This window comes from Arvicanthis niloticus, chromosome X, assembly GCF_011762505.2.
Source record: "Arvicanthis niloticus isolate mArvNil1 chromosome X, mArvNil1.pat.X, whole genome shotgun sequence".
Taxonomy (NCBI): domain Eukaryota; kingdom Metazoa; phylum Chordata; class Mammalia; order Rodentia; family Muridae; genus Arvicanthis; species Arvicanthis niloticus.
In genome coordinates, this window is record NC_047679.1 from 10,913,398 (window position 1) to 10,932,930 (window position 19,533).

Consider the following 19,533-nt stretch of genomic DNA (forward strand, 5'->3'; position numbering starts at 1 on the left):
GTTAAGCAAATATGCACCAAACTCTGGTGCACCCAATTTTATAAAAGCATATTAGAGGAATTAAAACCCCAGATTGACACAGACGTAATAATAGGAGGCAATTTCAGCACTCCAGTTTCTTCTGTAGATGGGACATCTGGATCAAAAATAAATTAATAAACAGAAACTTCAGAATTAAATGACCTCTTGTATCAAATGGACCTAAGAGATATCTACAGAGTAGTAAACCCAAACGCCGAGAATACACAAATATGCATTCTACTCAGCAGCACAATGGGGCTTCTCCACAGTGGAGCCCATGCTGCAACACAACCCTTAATAAATACAGAAAAACTGAAGTAATTCCATGTATCCTGCCCAGCCAGTGTGCCATACCCTTAAAATCAACAGTAAACAAATCTCTACTAAGTATATACACTCATGGAGATTAACAATTCATTATTGAATAATGAATGGGTCATATAAGAAATTTAATATTTCTGGAACTAAATAAAACAAGCAGAGCACAACAAAACATTTGGGAAACAGTAAAAGCATTTTTGAAGAGATTTATTTATTTCATGTATGTGAGTACACTGCAGCTGTCTTTGGACACACCAGAAGAGGGCACCAGATCCCATTACAGACGGTTGTGAGCCACCATGTAGTTGCTGGGAATTGAACTCAGGACCTCTGGAAGAGCAGTCGGTGCTCTTTTTTTTAAAAGACTAATTTGACCGGCGGGGAGCCCAGAGTTTCCAGCTGCCCTCTCAGTCCCAGAGGTGATCCGCCTCTGAGCCCCGCTGAGCAGGCGGGGGAAGCAGCCCAGACCGCAAGGCCATGGCAGTAGCCTCCTGCTCTGCCCTGAGCAATCGCCGGCTTCTGCGCGAGGGACCCCTACCTCCTCCGCAGGCTAAACAGCCACGGCCTGGAGCTGCTATGCTCTCTCTGGGCAGTTGCCTCCCTTGCCCTCCGGCCGGAGCAGACGCCCTCTCCGCGGCTCAGTCGTGCCTCAGTATCACACTGGAAAAGAAGTAAAATTGAATAAAAATCATGTGTGGAGTTTCTTCTTAAATGAAGAAGTGATTGAGATTATGGATCGGAGCAAGCGGAACTCAATTGCAGGATTTCCCCCACGTGTGGAGCGGCGGGAAAATTTGAAGGAGGTGGTGGAGGGGGATGGGAACACTGTGCAGGTGGGAAGAGTTTCGTCATCTTCATATCGTGCAATTATTAGTGCCTTTTCCAGACTGACAAGTTTGGATGACTTCACCCGAGAAAAAATAGGATCTGGGTTCTTCTCCGAAGTGTTCAAGGTGCGACACAGAGTTTCTGGTCAGGTGATGGCTCTCAAGATGAACACGCTGAGCAGTAACCGAGCAAACCTGCTGAAAGAGATGCAGCTCATGAATAGACTGTCCCATCCCAACATCCTCAGGTTCATGGGTGTGTGTGTACATCAAGGACAGTTGCATGCACTTACAGAGTATATCAACTCTGGGAACCTGGAGCAGCTGCTGGACAGTGACCTGTATTTGCCTTGGACTGTAAGAGTGAAACTGGCCTATGACATAGCAGTGGGCCTCAGCTACCCTTCACTTCAAAGGCATTTTCCATCGGGACCTCACATCGAAGAACTGCCTGATAAAGAGAGATGAAAATGGTTACTCTGCAGTGGTAGCTGATTTTGGCCTGGCTGAGAAAATTCCTGATGCTAGTACAGCAAGTGAGAAGCTAGCAGTGGTGGGCTCACCTTTCTGGATGGCACCTGAGGTTCTCCGAGATGAACCTTATAATGAGAAGGCAGATGTGTTCTCTTATGGTATCATCCTCTGTGAGATCATCGCCCACATCCAGGCTGATCCGGACTATCTTCCCCGCACAGAGAATTTTGGGCTGGATTATGATGCTTTCCAGCACATGGTGGGAGACTGTCCCTCAGACTTTCTGCAACTCACCTTCAACTGCTGTAATATGGACCCCAAACTGCGCCCATCCTTTGAGGAGATTGGGAGGACCCTAGAGGAAATTATGAGCCGCTTACAGGAAGAAGAGTTGGAGAGAGACAGGAAGCTGCAGCCCACAGCTAAAGGACTATTGGAGAAAGTGCCTCCTGGAAGGAAGCGACTGAGTTCACTGGATGATAAGATTCCCCATAAGTCTCCACACCCAAGACGTACTATCTGGCTGTCTCGAAGCCAGTCAGACATTTTTTCTCGTAAGCCCCCACGTACAGTCAATGTCTTGGACCCTTATTACCAGCCAAGAGATGGTGCTACACATACCCCAAAAGTCAACCCTTTCAGTGCACGCCAAGACCTCAAGGGTGGGAAGATCAAATTCTTTGACCTACCCAGCAAATCTGTCATTTCCCTTGTATTTGACCTGGATGCACCAGGGCCTGGAACTACACCTCTGGCTGACTGTCAGGAGTCTTTGGCCACGTCTTCCAGACGGTGGCGGTCTTTGCCTGGTTCACCTGAGTTCTTGCATCAGGCTTGTCCATTTGTGGGCTGTGAAGAATCACTATCTGATGGGCCTCCACCAAGACTCAGTAGTCTTAAGTACAGAGTAAGAGAGATCCCACCATTCCGGACATCTGCCCTATCAGCTGCTTTAGGCCACGAGGCCATGGACTGCTCTAACCCCCAAGAAGAAAACGGTATTGGACTCAGGCCTAAGGGGACCAGCCCATTCACTGGGACTGCCTCTGAGGAGATGGAGGTGGAAGAAGAAAGGCCACGAAGAGCTCCTGTCCACTTCTCTATTTCTGGAATAAGCTTGCAAACCCAGGGAGAGCAGGACAGGTGAGATAGGGGCAGGACTAGTCCCTGCCTCACCTTGGGGATGAACTTTGAGCTGAAACTACTGGATTCTCTTGGTGCACAGCCTCGCTCCTCCCTGGAGCTCTCCTGCACAAAGCAGGTAGAGCAGGCAGGCAGGCTGGGAAAAGCCTGGCTTAAAATTGGGCTTTCAGTGCCCAATGGCTACAGTATGAGGTGTTTCAATAGTTAGGGCCAACCTAATTCTAAGCCTCTGAAGTCCAGCAAGGAGCTTTGGCTCCCATGAACCACAGTGCGCGTCCTAGACAGGACCAAAAAACTCTTAGTTCTAGGCTGGGCTGGCAGGTACCATGTAGCTATCACCCCAGTTCCTTTCCTACTCCAAGTCGCTCATGCCGATTCTGGCATGTAAGTAAGCTACAGAATGGAAACTGGAGTTGACTAGGAGGCCGTTAGGGCGTGGCTGTTTCTTAGACCTGAAGACTGGGATGCTTCTTGCCAGTACGTCTAAGACACTTGAATAATTGCTGTTTGCACTTACTGTATGGTCAGACCACATCACTACATCTCTATGCAAGGGGGAGACAAGGGAATGTGGTGGTCAAGGATCTTTTAGCTAACCTATTCAAAGACTTTTCCAGTTGATTAATCTATTTTCATATTTATAAAGGAGTCTTAATGTTTTGCCTCAAAACTTTCAACCTTGGTGTTGGGAGTGGGGCTGGTTTTGTAGGCCCTAGGGCCTGCTCTACGTATGTGTCAACAGGTGATACAACCTGTTAGTTAATGGTTTATACTTGGACTGATTTTCTTTCCTCCTGTAGCTGGAGCTTTGGGAACAGTCTGTCCTTACAGAGCCGCAATAAGAAATAACCAAAGAATGAAGTTGGTCAAATATTTTCATAATTCATTTCTGTTGATTTTTTTTAAAAAACTTTTCCCAAAACACTTTAAGATTAAAAAAATAATAATAAAGTTGATGTTGCAGGTGCTAAAAATAAATAAATAAAAATAAAAGATTAATTTATCTGTTTGACATGAGTACACTGCAGCTGTCTTCAAACACACCAGAAGAGGGCATCAGATCCCATTACTGATGGTTGTGAGCCACTATGTAGTTGCTTGGAACTGAACTCAGGACCTCTGGAAGAACAGTCAGTGCTCTTAACCATGGAGCCATCTCTCCAAGCCCACAGTAAAACATTTTTTATTAGATATTTTATTTACACTTCAGATGCCATCCTCTTTCCCCATTCCCCCCCTTTTCCTTTTTGCACATATACATTTTTTTAAAAATGTTAATCATAGGCTTTATAAGTTTGGTATGGCTCAATCAGAGGTGTAACCCACTACCCAACCTAGATGTATCAACTATCTTTGACTGGTGGAGATACATGAACATCTGCCTCCCTGTCTCCCCCCTCTCTTTCTCTCTGTCATCACCTAGCTTCTCCTCTCCTTCTTCTCCTCCTCTTCTTACTCCTTCTCTTCCTCTCAGTACTCCTCACACCTTAGCTCCACCTACATATCACCCTTCCTGTTAAAATGAAACTTTTCTCTCAAAATACAATTAGAGCATAATTATGCCAATTTGTACCCGTGAGGTACAAGATAGTCCTCATACCCAGTCCATCATTTTGTCAACTAATCAAAACCTCTGTCGTCTCTCCTAACTAAAACACTTAGTTCTGAACCTAGCTTTTTCCTTGGCTTTAGGATGACTGTCAGCTGACAACCATCCACTCAAATCTTTTCTCTCAAGGTAAATAGCCAGGATTGGCTATGAGGCTATAAGTTTTCAACCCTGTCAGAAATCCAGAATGACTGAGTTAACTATAATTGTGGGAAGCACAAAGCATAGCTTCTAAAACTTAGCCAATTTATACACACCTCTGAACACCTGGACACTCCCTCTACTACATAACGTTGGAGCATCTGTTCTTCTGCCTTCTGGCCCAGGATCATCTAACAGACCTTAGTGATGCAGAATTATTAAGGGCTGATTACTCTGTCTAGGCAGATATAATCAGTCGACTCTTCTGCGAGTGTGTCCTTTTCTGGACAGTAATTTGTCTGTAGAAGGACAGAGGCACTTCTTGTCTAGTGGCTGTCTCAGCACAGCTGGAGTAACTCCAAAGATGCTCAATTTCTTCTTAGAATTCAATATATGAAGCTGTCAGGAGCAGACAGGTCTCTAATCAAAATGAACATTAATACAGAAATGTCTGTCATGTCAATTCTGTGGATTTCTGATGTTTTGAAAACCAACTATCCATGTGAGGTAATCTGGACTGTTGCCTGTTAACTCCACTCAGCTATTTCTAAATAAAACATAGAAAACACCCTAACAATAAACTCCAACCCATGAATTTGCTGTAGTCCCTTAACTCACACGCTGACCATCTCAAATCAGTTAAAAAAAAAAGTTAAAGAAGGACTGGGTCTAAGCCTTGTATTCCTAAGTGTGTTATACTGGTACAATGCCTATGAGGGTAACAATATTCATCTCACTCTTATATCAATAAGAAGCTCGTACCAATGAAAACCTTAAAATTTGTAATCAAAGTAAATTGGTGCCGTTTAAGAATTTATATCTTCATCTTGATACTAATTATACAGATTTCTACTAATAGGTTATGGCTATGCAATAAACCCTAGCTAATCCTCTCTATTCCGACAAAACCACTACTTTTCCCTAGAAAGACAGCCCAACATTTACCACCTTAGTCCCCAAGCCCAGGGAATAGGGGCGCTGACTCTTCATTAGCTTCTTCAAGCTGACTATGGGCGTTGAGATATTAGAAGAGGAGTAGGGGGAAAAGCAAATTGATAAGCCTCTGTTGCTGTGTCTTCACTGCGTCCAGATGGAATTCCCGGACCTCAGAGGTTTGAACAGGTCTGCTCAGCTTGCTTGTTGAGTAGATACACCAAGGCTGATCATTCTGCAATATACAATTCTCAAAACAAATTTTAGTATCAAGATAGTTTTTTTTTAAAGAGGGCTGACATTTTATTAAGGATGTTGGTTCTAACCGCCTTTCTTTTTTCCCCTCTTTTATTGGATATTTACATTATATTTATATTATAATATAAATTATTATAATATATTATTATATATTATATATTATAATATATAATATATTATACAATTATAATATATATTATATATTTACATTATATTTATATTTATTATGTTTACATTTCAAATTTTATCCCCTTACCGCATTCCCCCTACCTCCCAGGAACCCCTTATCCCATCCCCCCTCCTCCTGATTCTATGAGGGTGTTTACCCACCTACCCCCCAATCCCCCCTCCACCCTCAGATTACCCACACACACACTCAGTGCTCAACCTTCAAGGTACCATTGACCTAATCTCCCACCTATGCCCAACAAGGCCATCCTCCCCTACATGTACAGCTGGAGTCATGTGGCTCTCCATATGTGCTCCTAGGCTGGTGGTTTAGACCCTGGGGAGCTCTGGCTGGTTGGTATTGTTGCTCTCCTCATGAGGCCACCAACCCTTTAGGCTCCTTCAGTTTACTCTCTAACTTCTCCATTGGGAACCTTTGATCAGATTAATGGTTAGATGTGAGTATCTGCCTCTGGGTATGTCAGACTCTGGGGGACCTCTAAGGAGACAGCCTTATCAGGCTGCTGTCAGCTTTCCCTTCCTGACATCCATATCAGCGTCTATTTTTGGTGACTGCACATGGAATGAATACCCAGGTGGAATGGTCTCCATATAACCTCTCCTTCAGATTCTGTCCCACACCTTGTCTCCATATTTGCTCCCTTGAGTATTTAGTTACTCCTTCTAAGAAAGACCTAGGCATCCTCACTTGTTCTTTCTTCTTCATGAGCTTCCTGTCATCTGGTAGTTGAATCTTTGTTGTTTCAAAATTTGGGCTAATCTCTGCTTATCAGTGAGTAAATACCATGTGTGTTCTTTTGTGATTGGGTTACCTCACTCAGGATGATATTTTCTAGTTCCATCCATTTACCTAAGAATTTCTCAAATTCATTATTTTTAATAGCTGTGTAATAGTCCATTGTGTAAATGTACCACATTTTTTGTATCCATTCCTCTGTTGAAGGGCATCTGGGGTCTTTCCAGCTTTTGGCTATTATAAATAAGGCTGCTATGAACATAGTGGAGCATATGTCTTTGTTATATGTTGGGGCATTTTCTGGGTATATGCCCAGGAGTGGTATAGCTGGGTCCTCAGGTAGTGCTATGTCCAATTTTCTGAGGAACTGCCAGACTGACTTACAGAGTGGTTGTACCAGCTTGCAACCCCACCAACAATGAAGGAGTGTTCCTCTTTCTTCACATCCTCGCCAGCATCTACTATCACCTGAATTTTTGATCTTAGTCATTCTGACTGGTGTCAGGTGGTAACTCAGTGTTGTTTTGATTTGCATTTCCCTGATGACTAAGGATGTTGAGCATTTCTTAAGGTGCTTCTCGGCCACTCGTGTTTCCTCAGTTGAGAATTCTTTGTTTAGCTCTGTACCCCATTTTTAATGGGGTTATGTTGTTGTTTGGTGTCTAATTTCTTGAGTTCTTTGTATATATTCGATATTAGCCCTCTATCAGATGTAGGGTTGGTAATGATCTTTTCCAAATCTGTTGGTTGCCATTTTGTCTTGTTGACAGTGTCCTTTGCCTTACAGAAGCTTTGCAATTTGATCAGGTCCCATTTGTCGATTCTTGATCTTAGAGCATAAGCCATTGGTGTTCTGTTCAGGAACTTTTCCCCTGTGCCTAGGTATTCGAGGGTCTTCCCCAACTTCTCTTCTATTAGTTTCAGTGTATCTGGCTTTATGTGTAGGTCCTTTATCCACTTGGAGTTGAGCTTTGTACAAGGGGATAAGAATGGATTAATTTGAATCCTTCTACATGTTGACCTCCAGTTGAGCCAGCACCACTTGTTGAAAATGCTGTCCTTTTAACACTGGATGAATTTAGCTCCTTGTCAAAGATCAAGTGACCATAGGTGTGTGGGTTCATTTCTGGGTCTTCAATTCTATTCCATTGATCTTCCTGTCTGTCTCTGTACCAATACCATGCAGTTTTTATCACTACTGCTCTGTAGTACAGTTTGAGGTCAGGGATGGTGATGCCCCCAGAAGTTCTTTTATTGTTGAGAATAGTTCTCGCTATCCTAGGTTTTTTGTTGTTCCAAATGAATTTGTAGATTGCTCTTTCTATCTCTATGAAGAGTTGATTTGGAATTTTGATGGGTATTGCATTGAATCTGTAGATTGCTTTTGGCAGGATGGCCATTTTTACTAAGTTAATCCTGCCAATCCAGGAGCATGGGAGATCTTTCCATCTTCTGAGATCTTCTTCTATTTCTTTGTTCAGAGACTTGAAGTTCTTGTCATACAGATCTTTCACTTGCTTGGTTAGATTCACTCCAAGATATTTTATTTTATTTGTGGCTATTGTGAAGGGTGTCATTTCCCTAATTTCTTTCTCAGCCTGTTTATCCTTTGAATAGAGGAAGGCTACTGATTTGTTTGAGTTGATTTTATATCCAGCCACGTTGCTAAAGTTGTTTATCAGGTTTAGGAGTTCTCTGGTGGAAGTTTTAGGGTCACTTAGGTATACTATCGTATCATCTGTAAATAGTGAAATTTTGACTTCTTCTTTTCCTATTTGTATCCCTTTGACTTCCTTTTGTTGTCTAATCGCTCTAGCTAGGACTTCAGGTACTATATTGAATAGGTATGGAGAGAGTGGGCAGCCTTGCCTAGTCCCTGATCTTAGTGGGATTGCTTCAAGTTTCTCTCCATTTAGTTTGATGTTGGCTACTGGCTTGCTGTATATTGCTTTTACTATGTTTAGGTATGGGCCTTGAATTCCTGATCTTTCCAAGACTTTTAACATGAAGGGATGTTGAACTTGTCAAATGCTTTCTCAGCGTCTAGTGAGATGACCATGTGGTTTTTTTTCTTTAAGCTTATTTATGTAGTGGATTACATTGATGGATTTCCGAATATTGAACCATCCCTGCATTCCTGGGATAAAGCCTACTTGGTCTTGATGGATAATTGTTTTGATGTGTTGTTGGATTCGTTTTGCGAGAATTTTATTGAGTATTTTTGCATCGATATTCATAAGAGAGATTGGTCTGTAGTTCTCTTTCTTTGTTGGGTCTTTCTGTGGTTTAGGTATGAGTGTAATGGTAGCTTCATAGAACGAATTGGGTAATGTTCCTTCTGTTTCTATTCAATGGAATAGCTTGAAGAGGATTGGTATTAGGTCTTCCTTGAAGGTCTGAATGAATTCTGCGCTGAACCCATCTGGCCCCGGACAGTTTTTGGTGGGAAGATTTTTAATGACTGTTTCTATTTCTTTAGGAGTTATGTGACTGTTTAGATGGTTTATCTGCTCCTCCTTTAACTTTGGTACCTGGTATCTATCTAGAAAATTGTCCATTTCATCCAGATTTTCCAATTTTGTTGAGTATAGGCCTTTGTAGTAGGATCTGATGATTTTTTTTAATTTCCTCTGTTTCTGTTGTTATGTCTCCCTTTTCAGTCCTGATTTTATTAATTTGAATACTGTCTCTGCGCCCTTTGGTTAGTCTGGCTAAGGGTTTGTCTATCTTGTTGATTTTCTCAAAGAACCAGCTCCTGGTTTTGTTGATATTTTGTATACTTCTTTTTGTTTCAGCTTGGTTGATTTCAGCCCTGAGTTTGATTATTTCCTGCTGTCTACTCCTCTTGGGTATATTAGCTTCTTTTTGTTCTAACACTTTCAGATTTGCTGTCAAGTTGTTAATGTATTCTCTTTCCAATTTCTTTTTGTGAGCACTTAGAGCTATGATTTTTCCTCTTAGTACTGCTTTCAGTGAGTCCCACAAGTTTTGATATGATGTGTCCTCATTTTCATTTAAATCTAAAAAGTCTTTAATTTCTTTCTTTATTTCTTCCTTGACCAAGTTATCATTGAGTAGAGCATTGTTCAGTTTCCAAGTGTATGTGGGCTTTCTGTTGTTTCTGTCCATGTCAAAGACATGGTCTTAGTCCATGGTGGTCTGATAAGGTACTAGGGATTATTTCAATCTTTTGGTATCTGTTGAGGCCTGTTTTGTGACCAATTATATGGTCTATTTTTGAGAAGGTACCATGAGGTGCTGAGAAGAAGGTATATTCTTTTGTTTTAGGATGAAATGTTCTATAGATGTCAGTTAATGTCACACCCCGCTAGATCAGCAAGGAAGACGTGACAAACCAGATCCTTCTCAACAGCCTTTATTGTAGAAGCGCTCTTTTAGATTTCAGGGAGAGACCTTGAATGCCCAGAACGGGCTGCTTATATACCCCCAGCCCTGGGAGGAGATTAGCACAAGGAGGTGCATGATTGGTCCAATTGCAGTGCTTCATTAGCATACCATATTAGCATACCCTGCCCGGGAGGGGGTGATTGGTCAGGTTCGTGGTACCCTAGTGGTACCTTATTTGCATACCCCATTCGGGAGGGGCTGGAGCCAAATTCCAAATTGAACTGCTCATGCGCAGTGCACTGCTAGTTACTACCAGAAGCCTAAGCAGGCGCCATCTTGGCCAGCCTTAGATCGGCTGGCACACTCGAGTCTTGGCCCACGCCGAGTTGAAGTGCCAGCACTGTTTTAGTCAGCCTCGTTGACTTGGAGGGGCTGTTGTAGTCAGCCGCGCCAGATCTGCGGAGCTGTTTCAGTCAGCTCTCAGATCGGCTGCCTACAAGTTAAGTCCAATTGGTTCATAACTTCTGTTAGTTTCATTGTGTCTTGGTTTAGTTTCTGTTTCCATGATCTGTCCATAGCTGAGAGAGTGGGGTGTTGAAATCTCCCACTATTATTGTGTAGGGTGCAATGTATGCTTTAAGCTTTAGTAAAGTTTCTTTTATATATGTGGGTTCCCTTGCATTTGGGGCATAGATGTTCAGAATTGCGAGTTCCTCTTGGTACATTTTTCCTTTGATGAATATGAAGTGTCCTTCTTTATCTTTTTTGATTACTTATGGTTGAAAAATGATTTTATTTGATATTAGAATTGCTACTCCACTTGTTTCTTGGGACCATTTGCTTGGAAAATTGTTTTCCAACCTTTTACTCTCAGGTAGTGTCTGTCTTTTTCACAAAGGTTAGTTTCCTGAATGCAGCAAAATGTTGGGTCCTGTTTATGTATCCAGTCTGATAGTCTATGTCTTTTTATTTTAATATCCATTGATATTAAGAGATATTAAGGAGAAATGAATGTTGTTTCCTGTTATTTTTGTTATTGGCAGTGGAGATATGTTTGTGTAGCTACCTTCTTTTACGGCTTTTGGAAGATTACTTTCTTGCTTTTTCTAGGTTGTAGTTTCCCTCCTTGTATTGGGGTTTTCCATCAATTATTCTTTGAAGTGCTGGATTTGTGTTGAGATACTGTGTAAATTTGGATTTGTCATGGAATATTTTGGTTTCTCCAACAATAATGATTGACAGTTTTGCTGGGTATAGTAGTCTGGGCTGGCATTTGTGTTCTCTTAGGGTCTGTATGATGTCGGTCCAGGATCTTCTGGCTTTTATGGTCTCTGGTGAGAAGTCTGGTGTAATTCTTATAGGTCTGCCTTTATATGTTACTTTGCCTTTTTCCCTTACTGCTTTTAGTACTTTTTCTTTGTTTTGTACATTTGATGTTTTCACTATTATGTGGTGGGAAGTATTTCTTTTCTGGTCTAAACTATTTGGAGTTCTGTAGGCTTCTTGTATATTTATGGACATCTCTTTCTTTAGGTTAGGGAAGTTTTCCTCTATAATTTTGTTGAGGATATTTACTGGTCCTTTAAGTTGGGTGTCTTCCCCTTCATCTATACCTATTATCCTTAGGTTTGGCCTTCTCATTGTATCTTGAATTTCTTGTATATTTTGGGTTAGTAGCTTTTTGTAGTTTGCATTTTCTTTGACAGTTGTGTCAATGTTTTCCATGGTATCTTCTGCACATGAGATTCTCTCTTCCATCTCTTGTATTCTGTTGGTGATACTTGTGTCTATGACTCCTGATCTTTTTTTTTTAGGTTTTCGATCTCCAGGGTAGTCTCCCTTTGTGATTTCTTTATTGTTTCTACTTCCATTTTTAGATCCTACATGGTTTTGTTTAACTCCTTTTCCCATTTTTTCGCATTTTTTTGCAATTCCTTAAGGGATTTTTGTGTTTCCTCTTTAAGGGTTTCTATCTGTCTACCATTGTTCTCCTTAAGTTCTTTGAGAGTGTTATTTATGTCTTTCTTAAAGTCCTCTATCATCGACATGAGAAGTGATTTTAATTCTGAATCCTGGTTTTCTGGTGTGATGGGGTGTTCAGGGCTTGCTATGATGGGGGAACTGGGTTCTGATGATGCCATGTAACTTTGGTTTCTGTTGCTTACGTTCTTGCACTTGCCTTTCGCCATCTGGTTAACCCTAGTGCTGCCTGTACTTGCTGTCTCTGACTGAAGCCTGCCTTTCCAGTTATCTCGCTTGTGTCTGATCTCCTAGGGGTCCAGATATCTCTGTGATCTTTTCCAGCTGTACTGATTACAGTGGTACCTCTAGGATGCCTCAGGATTTGGTGCCTCCAAGGTAGCAGTCCAGCTAGGTGTCTGCTGTTCTGGGTACAGTGTCTCCTTTAGGATATCTCAGGATATGTTGTCTGACGCTCTGAGTTCAGTTGTTCCTCTGTGGCTCTGGGTTGAGTGGACCTTCCAGAATGTCTCAGGCGGAATCCGGGGTCCACACAACAGCAGACCCGGCAGAGGTCTGGTCCAGGCTTCAGATCTGGGAGAGGGGGAGTGCTAACCCACAGGGGCTAGGAGGGGGGTATCTGCTGGAATCTGAGCACTCACAGCACCCAGCTATGGGCTTAGGGCAGTATGTGAGTCTTCCTACCTAATGCTGGCTGTGGGATCCGTGGAGCCTCCAGAATGTCTCCTGTGGGATCCAGGGTCCACACAACAGCAGACCCAGCAGAGCAGTAAAAGCATTTTTCAGAGGGAGTTATACCCTAAGTGTCTGCATTTTTAAAAAGAGTGCAAACAAATTACCTATTATGCAACACAAAAATTTGAAAAAACAAAAACTAGCCAAATTCAAACTCACTAGGTAGTAGAAATAATTTTTTAAAAATCAGGTGAAGGATTGGAGAGACGGTTCAGTGGTGAAGAGCACTGACTGACTGACTGCTCTTCCACGGGTCCTGAGTTCAAGTTCCCCCACCCACGTGGTGGCTCACAACCACCTATAATAGGATCTGATTCCCTCTTCTGGTGTGTCTGAAGACAGAACACTCATGTATATGAAAAAAATGAGCTGGGCAGTGGTGGTGCATGCCTTTAATCCCAGCATTTGGGAGGCAGAGGCAGGCGTATTTCTGAGTTCGAGGCCAGCCTGGTCTACAGAGTGAGTTCCAGGACAGACAGGGCTACACAGAGAAACCCTGCCTTAAATAAATAAATAAATAAATAAATAATTTTTTTTTTACAAAATCAGGTGATAAGGTCGGGTACAGGATGGATCTGAGGAGAACCTATATTGCAACTTTATTAAGTCAGCATAAAACCTAATTATATTTTTCCATTAATTTATTTATTCACTTTACATCCAGATTCTGCCCCTTTCTTTATGGTCCTGCCCCTCATACACTCCTTCCTCCCAACCCATTCCCGTTCTCCTTTGAGAGGGTGGATCCCCCCTCAGTATCCCCCAACCCTGGCACATCAAGTCTCTGCAGAGCTAGGCACAAGCTTTCCCAATGAGGCTAGACAAGGCAACCCTGTTGTGGAACAGATTCCACAGACAGGCAGTAGATTTAGGGACAGTCCCTGCTCCAGTTGTTAGGGGACCCATATGAAGACCAAGCTGCACATGTGCTACATATGAGCACAGAGGCCTAGGTCCAGCCCGTGTATGTTCTTTGGTTGGCGGTTCAGTCCCTGGGAACACCAAGGATCCAGGTTAGTTGCCTCTGTTGGTCTACCTGTGGAGTTCCTATCCCCTTCAGGGTCTTCAATCCTTCCCCTACCTCCCTACCTCTTCCATAAGAGTCCCCGACCTCCATCCAGTGTTTGGCTGGATGTCTCTACATTTTACAGTCAGCTGCTGGATGGAACCTCTCAGAAAACTGTTGTGCTATGTTCCTGTCTGCAAGCATAACAGAGTATCATTAATGGTGTCAGGGATTGGTGCTTGCCCACGGGATGGGTCTCAAGTTGGGCTGATAATTGGTTGGCCTCAGTCTCTGCTCCATCTTAGTCCCTGCATTTCTTGTAGACAGGACAAATTTTGGGTTGAAAGTTTTGTTGGTGGGTTGGTGTCCTTATCCCTCCACTAGGGGTCCTGCCTGGCTACAGGAAGTGGCCACTTCAGATTCTATATCCCCACTGCTAGAAGTCTCAACTAAGGTTACCCCCATAAGACTCCTGGGATCCTCCTCCATCCTAGGTCTCTTGTAAGTCTTAGAAGAGATCCCCCCATCCCCTACCCTTGCCAGCTGCCAATTTCCATGCATTCTCCTGGCCCTCTAGCCCTCTCTCCTGTCTCTCCCCACATCTGATCTTGACCCCCCCTTTCCCCTCCTCATCGCTTCTGCCTCCCAGTTCCCTCCTTCCATTTGCCTCCTATGACTATTTTATTCCCTATTCTATGTGAGGTTCAAGTGTCCTCACTTGGCCCTTCCTTCTTGTTTAGCTTCTTGGGGTCTGTGGAGTGTAACGTGGGTTTCCTGTATTTTATGGCTAATATCCACTTATAAGTGAGTACATAGCATGTATGTCCTTTTGGGTCTGGATTACCTCACTCAAGATGATATTTTCTTTTTTAAATTAATTATTTTATTTATTTACCTCCCGAATGTTTCTCCCCTCCCAATCTACCCTTTCCCTCCCTTCTACTCTTCCCTCTCCCCCCACCATTCTCCTTCCCTGAGGCATCATATCTCTACAGGATTAGGTGCATCCTCTCCCACTGAGGCCAGATAAGGCAGTCCTCTGCTACATATATGGGGGGTGAGGGGGCTTGGACCAGCCCATGTGTGCTCTTTGGTTGGTGGTTCAGTCTCTGGGAGCTCTGAGGGGTCCAGGTTAGTTAACAGTGTTGTTCTTCCTATGGGGTTGCCATCCCCTTCAGCTCCTTCAGTCCTTCCCCTAACTCTTCCATAGGGGTCCTTGACTTCAGTCCAATGCTTAGCTGTGTTTATCTACATCTGTCTCAGTCAGCTGCTGGTAGAGCCTCTCAGAGGACAGCCATGCTAGACTCCTGTCTGCAAGCACAACATGGCATCAGTAGTAGTCAGTGTTTGGTGATTACCCATGGGATGGATCCAAGTTGGGCCAGTCACTGAGCAACCTTTCCCTCCGTTTCTTCTCCATTTTTATTCCTTCATTTCTTTTAGACAGGAACAATTCTGAGTAAAAAAAAAAAGTGAAGGTGGGTTAGTGACCCCATCCCTCCACTGGGGGCCCTGTCTACCTGCTGGAAGTGGTCTCGTCAGATTCCATCTCCCCAGAGTTAGGCATTTTGGCTAAGATACCCACATTGAGTCCTGAGTGCCTCTCACATCCCAGGTCGCTGGGACTTTCTAGAGGTGCCACCATCCCCACCCCCAGCAGTAGCATATTTCCATTCTCCTGGCTCTCTGGGCCTATCTTCCACCCCACCATATCTGATCCTGCCCCCCTTTTCCCTCCTATGCCCCCCTCCCTCCTAGGTCCCTACCCCTCTCTCCCTTTAATGATTATTTTGTTCCATCTTCTAAGTGGGATTGAAGCATCCTCACTTGGTCCTTCCATCTTATTAATCTTCTTAATGTCAGTGGGTTGTGTCATGGGTATTCTGTATTTTTGGCTAATATCCACTTACTAGTGAGTATGTAGCATGCATGTCCTTTTGGGTCTGGGTTACCTCATTTGGGATGATATTTTCTAGTGCCATCCATCTGCCTGCAAATTCATGGTGTCTTTGTTTTTAATAGCTGAATAGTATTCAATTGTGTAAATGAACCACATTTTCTGTATCCATTCTTTGGCTGAGGGACATCTGGTTTGTTTCCAGTTTCTGGCTATTGCAAATAATGCTGGTATGAATATAGTGGAACTTGTGTCCTTGTGGTATGGTATGGCATCTTTTGGGTGTATGCCCAGGAGCTGTAATGCTGGGTCATCAGGTAGAACTATTTCCAAATTTCTGAGAAACCACCAGATTTGTTTCCAGAATGTTTACACAATCTAATTACATTCTGACAGGTGTAAGATGGAGTCATTAGGTGTGTCCTCTTGATTATTTCCTTTAAGATAGTGTGTGACACTTCTTTAATCTGTGATCCCTTCTTCTCAGCTTCCAGATCACGTCAGTGTACAGGTCTGTGGAGCCATGCCTACCTTCTCTCCTATTTTATTACATAATTCATCATAAATTTTTATAAACTGCAGACACTCAAAATGTACTGCAGAATATTGTTACTTGGGACAGAGAGAGAGATGGCTCAGCCAGAAAGACTCTTCACATAGCAAGCCTGACCATCTGAGTTGGGTCCTTTGAACCCATATAAAGATGGAAAGAGAGAACCAGCTACACAAATTTATTGTCTGGCATGCACATAGTGGCACATGCACACACATAAGCACATCAGAAACACATGTAGTGGTAGTCATTAATAATAATAAGTGATTTTAAGACCCACTAGAACTTCGGCCCCTTCTCCAACTGTATTTGGTACTTATCATCATCCTACCTACTTCTGATGGACTCCTCATTGCCAAGCTTCTAGTGACATTAGTCACTAGGTAAGCCACTGATAAGATTCTTATCTTCTATAGAAGGAAAGTTTTTGCCTTCCACATATGGATGAGAACATTGTGGTTTCTGCCTTCCTGTGCCTGCTGTATCCAACAAACATCTGACCCCTCATCACTATAAAGGATATCCTTTTCAGTCAAGATGCCTGAGGAGGTGAAAGGCAGCTCCTTTCTTCTTCACATCAGGGCCAAGTGAACAGGATTTCATTCGGAAAATATCTGGAAGGCATTTCACATAATATTCTACTACAATAATAAAGAATGCATATTATTATAGATAACAAGATACTGGCAAACATAGATACTACCTTCAGTTTGAGTGTGCACTGTCCTGTATCTCATGCTACATACAGTGACATTTCATCCTCTATACTCACATGCAGACAGTGATTTTCCATGTTTTATAGAGATAACAGGGGGAGAGGGAGGGAGAGGGAGAGTTGTGCAGGTGTTGTCTTCAGCAGTAGGGTCTTGCTGTCAGTTTAGAATGCAGTCTATACTCTTAGCAACCAGCTGGGCTGTTTGGGGATTCCCATAAGACCCCTTTGGCCAAAAACATAATTAGATCTAACCCAATCCTGGTACCAGAAGCTTCATTTGATGGCAAGAGATGGCCAGTTGCCACTCTGTCTTTTCTATTATAAGGATACCACTCAAATGCCCCTTCATTTTAGTTGCCTTTCCCTGTATTCCCTCACACAACCTTTTATCCCCTCTCCCTCCCCTCTTGACCCTTCCCTGCTAGCTCTGTACATCTATCAGTAATTATTTATTCTGTCCCTCTTTCCTAATGAGATGCAGCTGTCCCCTCTGGTCGCTTATACTACACCTACCCTCTGTGTTCTTGGATATCACTAATTTCACAGCTAATACACACATGCAAGTGAATATATAGCATATCTGTCTTTCTGGATCTGGAAGACCTCACTCATATATTCCTAAGTTCCGTCCATTTGCCTACAAATTACATGATGTCATTTTCTAAGTGCTGAGTAATACCCCATTGTGTTAATGTACCATATTTCCTTTATCCATTCTTCTGTTGAAGGACATCTGTTTTGTTTTCAAGTTCTGGCTATTATGAATAGCAATTAACACAGTTGAGTAAGTGTCCTTATGGTAGAATGGAGCATCCTTTGGGTATATACCCCAGAGTGATACACCTGGATTTTGAGGTAGATCGGCTCCCACCTTTCTGAGGTACTGTCACCCTGATTTCCATAGTGGCTGTACAAGTTTGCACTCCCACCAGCAATGGATAAGTCGTCCTCTTTATTCCATGAGCTGTTGTTTGTTTTGTTAATCTTAGCCATTCTGACTGGTGTAAGATGGAACCTCATAGTTTTGATCTACATTTTCCTGATGGCTAAAGATGTTGAAGATTTCTTTAAGTGTTTCTCAGCCATGTGAGTTTTATCTACTGAGAGTTCTGTTTAGATCTGTATCCCATTTTTAATTGGACTATTTGGTTTTCTGATTGCAAGTTTCTTGAATTCCTTATATATTTTGGATATTAGCCCTCTATCATATGTGGAATTGATGAAGATCTTTTCCCATTCTCTGGCCTTCCACTTTGTCTGAATGACTGTGTCCTTTGCCATAGAGAAGCTCTCAGCTTCCTTGGGTCCCACTTATTACTTGTTGATCTTAAAGCCTGTGGTGTTCTGTTCAGAAAGTCTTCTCCTGTGACACTGAGTTCAAGGGTATTCCCCACTCTTTCTTCTATCAGTGTATCTGCTTTTATGTTGAGGTCTTTGATCATTTGGAGTTGAGTTTTCTGCAGGGTGATAGACGTGGTCTATTTGGATTCTTCTGCATGCAGACATCCAGTTTGCAGTTTGACACCACCACTTGTTGAAGATGCTATCTTTCCAGTGTTTAATTTTGGCCTCTCTCAAAAATCAGATGTCCATAGGTATGTGGCTTAATGTCTAGGTCTTCAATTCAATTTCATTTATCAACCCGTTTGGTTTTTTATGCCAGAGCCATGCTATTTTAATTACTATTCATTTATAACACACCTTGAAATTGGAAATCATGAGACCTCCGGAAGTTCTTAGGTTGTTCAGGATTGTTTTAGCTATGCTGTGTTTTTTGCGTCTCCCTGTGAACCTGAAGATTGTCCTTCCAATATCTATAAAGAATTGTGTTACAATTTTAATGGGTATCTCATTGAATCTGTAGATTGCTTTCAATAGGATGGTCATTTTCACTATGTAAATCTTACCAGTTAATGACCATGGAATATCTTTCCATGCTCTGATATCTTCTTTAATCTTCCTTCAATGGCTTGATGTTTTTATCATCCAAGTCTTTCACTTGCTTGGTTAGAATTACCCCCACAATGTATTCTTTGAGGATATTGTGAAAGGCATTGTTTCCGTGATTTCTTTTTCAATCCTTTTGTCATTTGTGTATATAGGAGGGCTACTGATGTTTGTGGGTAAGTCAGATACTTTGCTGAAAATGTTGATGTGCTGTAGGAGTTTCCTGGTAGAATTTTTAGCGTCACTTATGTATACTATCATATCATCTGCAAATACAGATACTTTGACTTCTTCCTTTCCGGCTTATTTTCCCTCTATCTCCTTCAGTTGTCTTCTTATTGGTGTAGCTAAGGCTTCAAGTACTATACTGAACAAGCATGGAGAGAGTGGACAACCTTGTCTTGTTTCTGACCTTAGTGGAATTGCTTTGAGTTTAAACTGCTTTTATTATGTTGAGGTATGCCCCTTGTATCCCATAATAAAAGTCTCCAGTACTTTTATTATTAAATGGTGTGGATTCTGTCAGAGATCTTTTCTGCATCAAATGTAGTTTTTATCTTTCAGTTTGTTCATATGGTGGATTACATTTATCTATTTATGTATGTTTAACTATGCTTACATTTCTAAGATGAAGCCTACCTGATCATGGTCCTTGATCTTTTTGATGTGTTCTTAGATTTGGTTGCAAGTATCTTATTGA

General features: G+C 42.3%; 1 protein-coding gene and 1 pseudogene across 6 annotated transcripts in view; both read left to right on the forward strand.

Annotated features, from left to right (window-relative positions):
- The window catches only part of LOC143435525 (uncharacterized), a 230,881-nt gene that overhangs the window by 144,140 nt on the left and 67,208 nt on the right, over positions 1-19,533 (forward strand). The window lies entirely within an intron of this gene.
- Positions 854-3,680, forward strand: LOC117694474 (dual specificity testis-specific protein kinase 2 pseudogene; annotated as a pseudogene).